The 12,158-nt window shown below is 36.5% G+C and overlaps 1 long non-coding RNA gene across 1 annotated transcript; it reads left to right on the forward strand.

Annotated features, from left to right (window-relative positions):
• The first annotated feature begins 360 nt into the window (after positions 1-360).
• LOC122734802 lies at positions 361-11,183 on the forward strand. Its single transcript, XR_006354077.1, has 3 exons — positions 361-418; positions 8,671-8,778; positions 10,910-11,183. It is a non-coding gene; the product is annotated as an uncharacterized LOC122734802 (long non-coding RNA).
• Positions 11,184-12,158: the final 975 nt, after the last annotated feature.

Genomic DNA, 12,158 nt, shown 5'->3' on the forward strand with positions numbered 1-12,158 from the left:
GGCAAGTTCCTTGCCTAAGAAGAAGGAATAAGGTGTTTTTTTAAACTTGCTAAACATTTTTAAACAAATTGCCTTTTCTTTTCCTTATGATCTCTAGGTGATGCTTCTGTCATCCTGCATTCCTATCCTAGACTTCATCTGCTCTTTCATGGTACAGGCATTCCTGATGTAACATCACAAATCAGTTCCATCAGAACCTAGTTTAATCAAAATAATGTTTTGAGATAATTTAGTTCCATAGGACTAACTTGTTTTGCTTGTTCAGTTATTTTTGAGTTATGCCTAATTCTTTGTGACCTCATTTGGGGTTTTCTTGGCAGATACTGGAGTGATTTGTCATTTCTTTCTCCAGTTCATTTTACAGATGAGGAAACTGAGGAAAACAGGCTTAAGCAACTTGCCCAGGATCACATAGCTGGTAAGTGTCTGAAGCCAATTTTGAACTCACAGAGATGAGTTTTCCTGACTCTAGGCCCAGGACTTTATCCACTGTACCTTCTATCATTGGGCAATTGATTGAATCATATTAGTGAAATTTTACAGCTTCATAGTGGGATTTGGTTATGAATTAATTTTTAAAACATTTATTAAAAACTTAATATATGCAAAGCCCTGTGCTATATACCTTATATAATACATTACTTATATAACATAATATTATTTAGTGAGATAATATTGTTCAGAAAAACCTACATATGGTTTTCTGGTAGCTAATTCAATTTAGGTCTTTCCAGACAGGCCTTTAAAATAGTTCATCCATGTGCCAAATGACGTAATATTTACTGCTATGGAAATAACAACAATAAAAAATGCTGATGTTTCTTTTGCTAACTTGAACACTTTATGTGAGTAAATAATTTTAGTTGGATGGCATATTTTTTAACTTAATTGCAAGATAACTAACATTCTTTTTAGAAGTTTAATAGAATTGTGTGGAGATGTTCAAGATGGGTAGCTAAATTAGTAATCATTGTCCTCAAGGCTAAGCAGCCACAAAGATATTCAAAAAGGAGGTCAGAAGCCTTATTTCGGCTGAGGCTATTCAATACCAACAAAGTAAGTTTAAAAGAGGAGCAAGTGTGCATCCCTCCTCTTCTAAGGGCTGACATTCTCGCTATTGCTTTAACATTTGCTCTTTGTTCCTGGGCCTTGGTAGGCCAATCATGAACTCTAGACATGGGCTCCAAGAATGCATCTGTGGCATTGCCAGCAGCCAATGTGGATGCTGTATCTTTGAGGCAATAGTCAAGAGCAGCCAAACACTGAAGGAAGGTGAATGAATTTCTCATTGATGAGCTGCCTATCTGGTGTCTGGCCCTTTGAAGATCTAGTCAATAATATTGCTGTGTTGGAGCCTTGAGAGATGTCACATAAATTCAAAGGTCTTTCCTAGTTGAAACTCTTGCCTAATGACATCTTTATTCATGTGAAAATGCAGGATGATTTTCAACTATATGATTATGTTTACATTCATCAGAAACGTTATTTGTCTCTACAGTCTGGTTTCAATGAGCCAGCTATGTAATAGATATTAAATAAACATGGAATTTTTATACATTCAGAATATTTGGTTTCTTGTTGTGATTTTGATGAACTACATATTCAAGCATTGTTTGTTCATCCTTATTTACAAACTAAACATTTGCTTGTAGCTGAGTAATGTAGTGACTAGCTTATTTTAAGATAAGTCAACTTTTGTTTTCAATGTTTAATGTGAAACTGACTAAAAATTGTTCTTTGAGGGCACATATGCATTTCTCTTTCAATAGCATGCATTATGCTATTTTTAACGTACTGCTGAGTTATATAAACTAATAGAAGTTTTGTTTCTGACTTAAATGTGTTTTTTCTAAGATAAATAATTTATAATGTTCTAATGAGACTTTGTAGCTCATATTAAAAGACCTATATCATAAGATCTGCTGAAAATGATCTATGGAAAATGACTCTCTTAAAAGTAATTTTGAAGAATTTTTTGAGCAAGGTTGATTTTCTTGTATCAAATTTTGCAATAGTGAATTTATAAAAAATTCCCATTCCCTCATAATACACATAAAAAGAAAGAATTGAAGTCATAATATATTTTTCTTTTTAATGTTTCCTTCAATTAAATCTTAATTCTAATGTCTTGTCTCTTTTATTTTGTCCTATATGTAGCTTGTTTCTCATTATTTGCATATTGTTTTCCCCATTAGACTGTGAGTTTCTTGAGAGCAGGGTCTCTTTTACCTTTCAGCACTTAGTACAGTGCCTGACACATAGTAGGCACTTAATATTTATTGATTGGCTGTCTATAAAAAGAAATCAAATGAACAAAGAATTTTTTAATTATGTGTGTGAAGTGGCAAGGAATCTAGTTCATAGCTCTTGGGTAATGAGCAACAAATATTCTATCCAGCTTCAGCAACATGAATGGAAGTGATTAGACACCCTCACCTGTGGGATCTCCTTAATAATGAAACCTTGCACTTGCTTTAACACAAAAATAGCACTATGCATCCCCTTACATTCTTTAATTCCACTTTTATTCAGGAATAAGAAAACACTCCCCAGCTTATCCTAATAAGACAGAGCAACCTTTGGCTCCCTGATATGTGCCAATTCAGTTTCTCAGAATGTTCAACTTCTAGGTCTATGGAAGGATGCTAGACACTATGTGTCTACCTCTATTCTTTTATACTTCTCAGTTGTTGTCTCTGAATCCTTCTCTATTGCTACTTTCAGCTCTCTGGCATTTTACCTGGTGGGGGAAAAGGACACTACCTTCACTTAAAGCTTCTGGATCTTCACTTTGAGACCTTTACCCTTTTGATTGTTCATTATTTTAGAGATGGGAGCCCTTGACATGATTAGTCTGTATGCCTTAGTCAAAATTTATGTTGTATACCATCCTCTCTGAATCTACTGCCCCAATTCCTATATACTTTGGGAAGCTAGGTCCCTAGAGAGCAGCTGGAGTTAACCCTGGGGAGCTGGGGATTTTCCAGTACTTTTGCTTATTGGTCTTTTCCCCATTGATTGTCAACTAGACTTAGTTTTTAGAAAGGGTACTTAAGGGCAGCTAGGTGGCGCAGTGGATAGAGCACCAGCCCTGGAGTCAGGAGTACCTGAGTTCAAACCCGGCCTCAGACACTTAACACTTACTATCTGTGTGACCCTGGGCAAGTCACTTAACCCCAATTGCCTCACTAAAAAAAAAAAAAAAAGAAAGAAAGAAAAGAAAAGAAAAGAAAGGGTACTTAATAAGCAGGTATAGCAAAAACAATTACAACAGAAATTGCCTCCAAACAGTGGGTGCTCTCATCCTTTCACATAGAAACTCCACAAAAGAATAGGCTTAAACTTGGAGAACACATGTGACAAAGTTTATAGTCACAGTTTTTGTGACCTGGTTAGGAGAAATCCTTTTCTCCCTTCAAAGAATCCTTGTGAACTTCTCCTGGTGGTGATGTGCTGGAGCCAGCTTATACCACTTCAACAGAGCTGATTGTTAAGTTTTCAGTTTGAACATTTACATCTTAGAAATCAGAAAATACTATAAACCAGAACTTTATATATTGTTTTATTGATTGTCTAGACTTAAGAAAAAGATGGAAAGAATGTTCCACTGAAGATTAAACTTGAAAGTCTTGCCTATATTTTCCCCTTACTCAACCAGCTCTGGTTGTTAAACAAATTTTTCCAGTAAGCCTCTGCTTGGGTATTACTCTCTGCTGGGCCTTTGTCGAGTTCTAAAGGTAGCTCTCCTTGTAGCATATTGTTTGTCCTTGTAGCATTTTCTTTCAGCTCCCAATATACAAGCTGCCATCAGCCATTGCCATTCCAAGGAAACTGCTGCTTTTGCTGATAGGAAACCTAGCACATCTGACATTTTGACATGTATAAAGTTACTATTTTGCCAGCTAGGTGGTACTGTGGATAGAGTGCTGGACCTAGAGATGGGAAGACCTGAATTCAACTCCAGGCTCAAGGCACTTACTACCTGTGTGACCCTAGGCAAATCCCTTAACTCCATTTGCCTCAATTTCCTCATGTGTAAAATGAGCTGGAAAAGGAAATGGTAAACCACGAAGTATCTTTGCCAAGAAAACCCCAACAGGGATCACAAAGAGTTTCAGTAAGACAGTACTGAAAAAAGACTAAAAGATTACCTAGTCAAGGGGAGATGGAGAGGAAGAAAACTCAATCTTCCCTACAGGGCAATTCCTTCTCTGGATTCCTTCACCACTTCATTAGACCAAGACTTGACTCAACATACTGGAATGTACTATTTTGAATTGGCTTGCAATACAATATACAGCCCTAGAGGTGTGTCTAATTCTTTTAACCAGTCACAGAAGGATACTATGTGGCACCATCTGTCTATACCTATGAAGCTTAACTTCTTCCAAATTGATTAAGGACTTATTCAAACACAGTTAGACCCTTAATCTATTGATTGGTTGATTAGATTGATGACTGATGCAATCTATTTGTCTGGGCATTTGGGGATTACATTAATTGGGGTGAAGGTTTCCACCCCTTTAGACAGGTTCTTATGAATGAGAGGAGAGGGAATACTTTCGTTTCATTAGGCAAGACAAAGCCTTATTTAAAAAATTGCCATTAGGAAGGAGTATTTATACAAGCAGATATCCATAGAAGTCCCACAGGAAATTCCTTAAACAGGCATGATCACCAGTATTTACAGGTGAGCTACTCAAACCTTCCGTCAGTAAAGGTCAGTGTAGTGGATCTCTTGGGTCTGAATTGGCAATTGCAAGTGCCCTTTTGTCCACACATTTTAAGTGGGGTATTTTTTCCAAAAAATTTTTTGCAAGAAATATTAAAAACAACACAAGGAGTTATGTGGTTTTCATATGTTCTAAGACTTATTAAATACTTTAATTTGATATTCACATTTTCAACCTTTCATTATGGTGGTCTCTATTTCTAAAATCCCACTTCCTACCTCTCACTCCCCAAACCCACCACCCTCACCTTTTGAAATCCCCCTCAGCTTCCAAGGGGCAGGAATCCAGTTATTTCAGTGGTAGGGGCAGGGAGTATCGAAGAGGTATGAGTTTCAGAGTTGATGTGATCTTGAAGGATGATGAGATTTCACGTGCATGACGAATGTCTATTGTCACGACTTGTTTGATCTTGGCAAGTAACAACTTCTCTGGTTCTCAATCCAATGTGATGAAATATTGTTTGTATGTATATATGTATATGCATGTATTTATTGGGTCAACTAGGTGGTAAAGTGGAGAGAGGAATGGGTCTGCAGTTAGGAAGATCTGAATTCAAATATAGCCTCAGACACTTGCTAGCTGTGTGATCCTGGGTAAGTCACTTAATTCCTATTTGCCTCAGTTCCTCATTTGTTAAATGGAGACTGCAAAAAGAAATGGCAGACCACTCCAGTATCCTTTCCAAGAAAACACATGAACCGAAGTCCATGGGATCACATAGAGTTGGACACTATTGAAAGACTGAACAACAACAGATGTAGGTATGACTTCTGCTCTTCACTTAAGCAAATGGTTATCATGGATTACTGTGCCCCCAAACCACCATCAACTGGTGGCTTATTTACATCGATAAACTCCTTAGACTTTCACCCAGGTAGAATTTACATAAGTTAACAGTGGAAGGGCTTAGATTTAAGCTTAGAGACTTTTGATCGCCTTGATTTCCAAGGTTCCTTCCAGTTCTAAATCTATGTTCCTATAGAATTAGTTTTCAGTGGATATACCAAAATATTTCCTCAGAAAAGTCTCAGAAAGGAAGCCAGCACAATTTCCTAAGTCTTAAAATTATCATAGTAGTAATAACCAGTATTGTAAAGTTTGAAGAGCACTTTATAACTATTATATCATTTTATTCTCACAATAACCCTGGGAGGTAGATACTGTTGCTATAGGTGTTTACAAATGCAGAAACAGAAGCGGACAGAGGCAAAGTGACTTGCCTAGGATCACACAGTAATTGTCTGAGTCTGTAGTTGAAATCAGGTTGACTTCAGGTCCAATGCTTTATGCATTGTTGTACCTAGCTGCCATTCCACTTCTTCCTTAATCTTAGGCCCTTCCCTCTGAGATCATCTCCAATTTATCCTCTATGTGTCTTGTTTATACACAGTTGTTTGCATGCTGTCTCCCTCATTTGACTGTGAGCTCCTTGGGAGCAGGGACTGTTATTTGCCTTTTTTCTATATCCCTATTACTCACTGACATATTGTAGGTGCTTGATAAGTGCTTGTTCACTTGACTTGAAATAGCAATACTTGTTCACTTGACTTGAAATAGCCATAACTACTTTGATCCCTAAATATTTCCTTCTTTTTCCTCAGTCAAAAGTCATGAATGGACTAGACTGGTTAGAACCACATGGACACCCAGCCCTGGGTACACCAGTGAGAGAGTAGTTCCTGATGTATCACTGGAGGATTGCTGTTCTTTCTAAGAATGGTCAATCTGACTGAAAGAGCAGCTCTCTGGTGGGTCATTATATTCCTTCTTGAAAAGCAAGCACTGGAGCCTCTATACTGAAGCCGTCTAGCTCAATAGCCTATCCCTTTTTCTTTCTTTCTTTCTTTTTTTTTTTTTGGCAGGGTAATGGGGGTTAAGTGACTTGCCCAGGGTCACACAGCTAGCAAGTGTCAAGTGTCTGAGGTTGGATTTGAACTCAGGTCCTCCTGAATCCAGGACTGGTGCTTTATCCACTGCACCACCTAGCTGCCCCCAGCCTATCCCTTTTGAATGAAGTCAATGTGTGTGTGTGATATTGACAGTTTCTAAGAATTCTTTATATTTTCTATTTGTTCCTGATCTATGAATGTCTTCATTAAAAATAATAACAAAATGAAAGATCTCAATAGCTAATGGGATGCATTATGTTAATCTCTTACATTACCATCCAAAGTTTGTCAATGCTTTGGAAAGTAGTGCTTCAAATTATTTTTCAAGTAAATGTTTTGCACATTGGACATTTAATTAGGCCCAAGAAAAGAAAGGTAAATTTTTAATACCATTTTTCTATGCAAAACACTCATGAATATTTCCACCATATTAGGAAATTCTATGTCAAATATACTTGTGATTCCCAGTGGTTTGGCAGCATTTCAACAAAAGTAAGCATCAGTCAGTGTTAGTGCTTTGTAGGACACATTGTTCTCCATGTGTTCTAAAGCAATCAAATGATTCGGCAAATGTTCTTCAAAGAATACATCTCGAATGTTACTTCATTAAACATCTCCTTGGCATTCATTCTATTTTCCACTTCGAATTGCTGCATTTAGTTTTGTAATGACCTTCTATAGCAGGGAGGTTTTACTCACTCTTTGATCTTCTGGCTTTGGGATGAAAACAAAGAAGATAGAAATGAGCATGTTGTGCACTGCCTTATATTGGTGGGGGGGGAAGGGAAATATGTTTTCATCAAAAAGATTAGACTATAAGTCTTAGCTTCTCTCCCCCACCTCCCCCCTATAAGCAAAATGCTTATCAATGTTGTACATGTGTTTGTTTTAATGTCTTCTGCACAACACAGGCTTTGTTTGACTTGAGTCTAGCTGCAGTTGCTGGGGTTAGTTTGGGAAAATTTCTCTGTGGGTTTTTATTTGAAGTCCTTTCTCTCTTCTATTTTCCTCTAACCTTTGGTGCCGTCTTTGGAGAAATCTCCTGGCATTTTTAAGGGATGGTGGCAGTCCTTCCCTGTTTTTCTAATTATGATTTCTTTTGAATTATGTGTGTTGGCAGAATCAAGGGGTTGTGGTGGGTAAGGATTAGTTCAGTCATTTTTTTCAGTCATCTCTGATTCTGACCCCTTTTTGGGAGGTTTTACTGGCAAAGACTCCGGAGTGGAGTGGTTTGCCATTTCCTTTCCCAGCTCATTTTACAGATGAGAAAGTGAAGCAAACAGGGTTGTGACTTGCCCATGGTCACACAGATAGTGCCCAAGACTGGATACAAACTCAGAAAGATGAGTCTTTCTCCCTCCAGGCCTGGCACTAGCTAATGCTTGCCTTTGCTGCTGGGTAAGGATTAAGGGGGCTACAAATCAGTTAACATAGTCTACCCCAGTGCTGAGAAAAAGACTAAGAATTCTCTGGACCCCAGATTTAGCCTTATATTTCCCCACGTGAAGGTGAGCTGATAAAAATCAGACCTTCAAATTTGGTTTGTCCAGTTCACTGACATTTGTCACTGCTGTATAATCAGCAAGTTACATATGTTAGGTGCTAGCCTTAGAACTCTCTTACACAGGTGAGCCCTTGCCACTGGAGCCTAATAAACTTGTCATTATTGTTAAATATCCCTGGAAACATGCAAACTTGTGGAGAAAACAGAGTACTAAACTTGGAGTCTGGAAGACCTCATTTCAAATCATGCCTAAGATACTTATCAGCTATGTGACACTGGACAAGTTATTGTATTTCTCTCAGCCTCAGTTTTCTCATCTCTAAAATAAGAGTATTGGACTTGATGCTGTTCTAGATCTCTTCCACCTCTACATCTAGGATGTTATGACCCAATCAACTATCTCTTAGTCAGCTACCAAGTAGCAAAATGGTTTGTATTGGCGGGGAAAATGATGACATTCAAGTGTTTTATATCGTTTAAATCTAAAATGGTATATTTAAATATTTATTAACCAAAGATAGTATTTTTACTCTCTGGTCTTTAGATCAACATAGTTGTTCCCAGGATCTTGAAACTTGGGCCTCTTCTTTGCTGCTTTAGTGGTGCAGGTCCTACTACTTTTCTGGAATCCTTCAGTGCAAACTAGCAGAAAGTAAGTTTATTTACCTGGTGGTATTTCAACTAAATGAAATTGAAACCCATTGCCTTTCAAAAGTAATTTGTTTCATTTGGGTTTTAAGATGAAGGATTATGAGATTCTTCTTTTGCTTGAATCTGTTAACACCAATCACTTTAGTGTTGGTTTGCTTTCATAACAATGTCATTCCATGGGTCTCGCTCTATAGATGAAGAAATTGAGTTGCAGGTTAAGTGATTTGCCTTCAGTAGCAGAGTTAAAATTAACTCTTACAACTTTTAATTTTCGATTGGTCTTAATTTGGCTTTCTGGGCTAATTGGTCTAGAGATATATCTTTCAAAATAGTAGATAACTTTATTTTTTAAAAATGAATAGTATTTTATTTTATTTTTTCAATTACATGTACAGCTAGTTTTCAACATTCATTTTTTGTAAGATTTTGAGTTTCAAATTCTTCTCCCTCCCTCCCTTCACCCCCCCACCAGAAGACATCAATCCATCTGATACAGGTTATACATTACAATCATATTAAAGATATTTCCATATTAGTGATGCTGTGAGAGAAAAAATAAGAACAAAAGGGGAAAACCACAAGAAATAATTGGCATAAATTTAAGAGAAAACTGTACAAACAAACAAAAACAATAAAAAAGTGAAACTAGTATGTTTCAATCTGCATTCAGATTCCATAGTTCTTTTTCTGGATGTGGAGAGCATTTTCTGTCATGAGTCTTTTGAATTGTCTTGGATCATTGTAATGTTGAGAAGAGCTAAGTCTATCACAGTTGATCATCACACAATATTGCTATTACTGTGTACAATGTTCTCTTGGTTCTGCTTGCTTTGCTTAGCATCAGTTCATGTAAGTCTTTCCAGATTGTTCTGAAATCCACCTGCTTATCATTTCTTACAGCACAATAGTATTCCATTACGTTCATAAAAGCACAACTTGTTCAGCCATTCCCCAATTAATGGGCATCTGCTCAGTTTCCAATTCTTTGCCACCACAAAAAGAGCTGCTATATTTTTGTACATGTAGGTCCTTTTCTCTTTTTTATGATCTCTTTGGGACATGGACCTAATAGGAGTATTGCTAAGTCAAAGGGTATGCATAGTTTTATAGCCTTTTGGATACAGTTCCAAATTGCTCTCCTGGAAGGTAACTTAAAATATGGGATAAATATCATGTTGGAAAAGGAAACATTCCATTATTTTTCTTTGTTATTTTTTCAAAGTATCTATCTTATCCAAAAGAACAGAGGTAACTAGCTTGATAAATACTCCCTCATAACCTTACTCTGAGATTTTCAATTGTTGCTCAAACTCTGATAACAGTCATTCCTCAAGTTGTTTTATGCTTACTTGTCATGTCAATTTTTAGATTATAAGCTCCCTAAACTGAAAACATATCTTATTTATCTTCTAGAATATGTCCTATAAATATTTTGTGGCAAGCTTAATAATTTTAAATTGCTAAAAATGTGTGGCTGTTTTGTTGGAAAATTTTAAATTATACATCAATAAATAGTTTAGAAATGATATCAGTCGGTCAATTTTGAAAAGAAAATTATTCAAGACTCATACTGATTTAGTATATTTCTAAGAATTTTATTTAAATATTTTTATAAAATTAAAATGGGTAATAAAGAAATTAATCCTTACATAATGTGAATTATTTAAGCCTTGGCTTAACCATAAATCAAGAACAAATTGAAATTCTTCAAGTTCCATGCCATTATCACAGAGATTTAGAAATACTGATACTTGTGGCATTAAAGAACTAATTATTTATGTACCAGGGCCTTATTTTGTGTATGCCCAGATCACTTACCATGGAAGCACCTTCCTTTCTCTATGTTCTCCTGTCTAGTAGGTAGGAATAGCTTCCTTTGACTGATTGTATAGCCAGAAGAGGCTTTAAAACTGGAAGAACTGGGGCAGTCCTGCCTTATTTATGTGCTCTCTTTTCTGCTTCAACCAGAGAGCAAAGAGCTTATACTGTTTGTTCACAATATGGGCACCATGAACTTAACTGGAAAGGGAGAATACCTCCTTCCACCTTCTCTTTTTAGGCCCTGTGGTTCTGAGAAAATGCACTGATGTATTTGTTTCTATTCTGTTTAATTATTCTTTGTTGGTTTCTAGGCACTGCTCCCTAGAAGACCCAAGAGTTCGATCTAAGACTACCTGGAAGCCAGGATTCCAGGTGGGATGGTGCTGTCAGCCAGCCCAGAAGGGAAACCCTGAGAAGCCAGAGTACCTGATACTTGAAGCCAAATGAGGAGTCTTAGACTTGGAACAGGCACTATGTTCAATAAGAATTGAATTAAACAATGCATCTAATCTTCTTCCCTTCCCAAAACACTTTGGTGGTTTGGCTCAGGGATGATTTTTGCTTCCCACACATTGTGGAATATAAATGTATATGCTTTATTATATCATTAAAATAAATATTCCTTTGTAAAAATGAATCTGACTATTAGTCCCTAACTGGAACTATGGGGATCCATCCCTACAACTCCCCATTGGTGAGGCTGGAGACCCCTAACCTTCTTAAGAGTACCAGAGGACCCTGAGGAATAGGGAAAACATAACATATCTAGGCTTCGGGGGCCAGCATAGTTGGTGTGTTACATTTAAAATATTCATAGATAAGTTGAAAATTGCCAGAAACAATATATTATTTCCAATTCCTAAGTTATTTTAGAAAGTGGCCTTGTAATTAAAAAAGACAACTTAAATCAACATGTAAAACATTTATGTAAGGGGAATAGTTTCAAATTGATGTGATATTGTTTTCCCTCTAGAAATTTCAAATTGCAAACCCTAGAACACAACAAACCTTTATTAAGTGGCCATTTTATGCCAGGTATTGTTTTTCAAGGTCCCTGCACTCAAAGAGCTTAAAATCTTATGACACTAATACCAATGACTGCAATATAAAATATTACATGTTACTTTTGGACCACATATAGAAGGGAATAATATGAGAAGTGACTGGAAAAACAGGGGGTTCATTAATGCCAACCAGAGGAGTTTTACTTAAACTATATAGAACTACAGAAGATTTTTGAGCAAAGAAGTGACTTGACCAGACCAATGAAAAGGAAAAAAGAATCTCTGAAAGTGGTATAAATGACAAATTGGAGGAAAGGTAAGGAATGAATATGAAAAGACTTGTAAAGAATTGATTACAATAGTTCAAATGTATAGCACCATCATAAAATACATATTTAGAGTATTGTGAAGTGAGAATATAGTTCCATGAAGAATATATAAAAGAAAAAACATTGAAAATTGGCTAATAAATTTTTATTCCTATAGCTACTGCAAAGCAATAGGTTTGGTATCATACCCCAGTGGTTGGAAAATAAATAGAGAAATGAATTCCGGA

This window comes from Dromiciops gliroides, chromosome 1 (genome assembly GCF_019393635.1).
Source record: "Dromiciops gliroides isolate mDroGli1 chromosome 1, mDroGli1.pri, whole genome shotgun sequence".
Classification (NCBI taxonomy): Eukaryota; Metazoa; Chordata; class Mammalia; order Microbiotheria; family Microbiotheriidae; genus Dromiciops; species Dromiciops gliroides.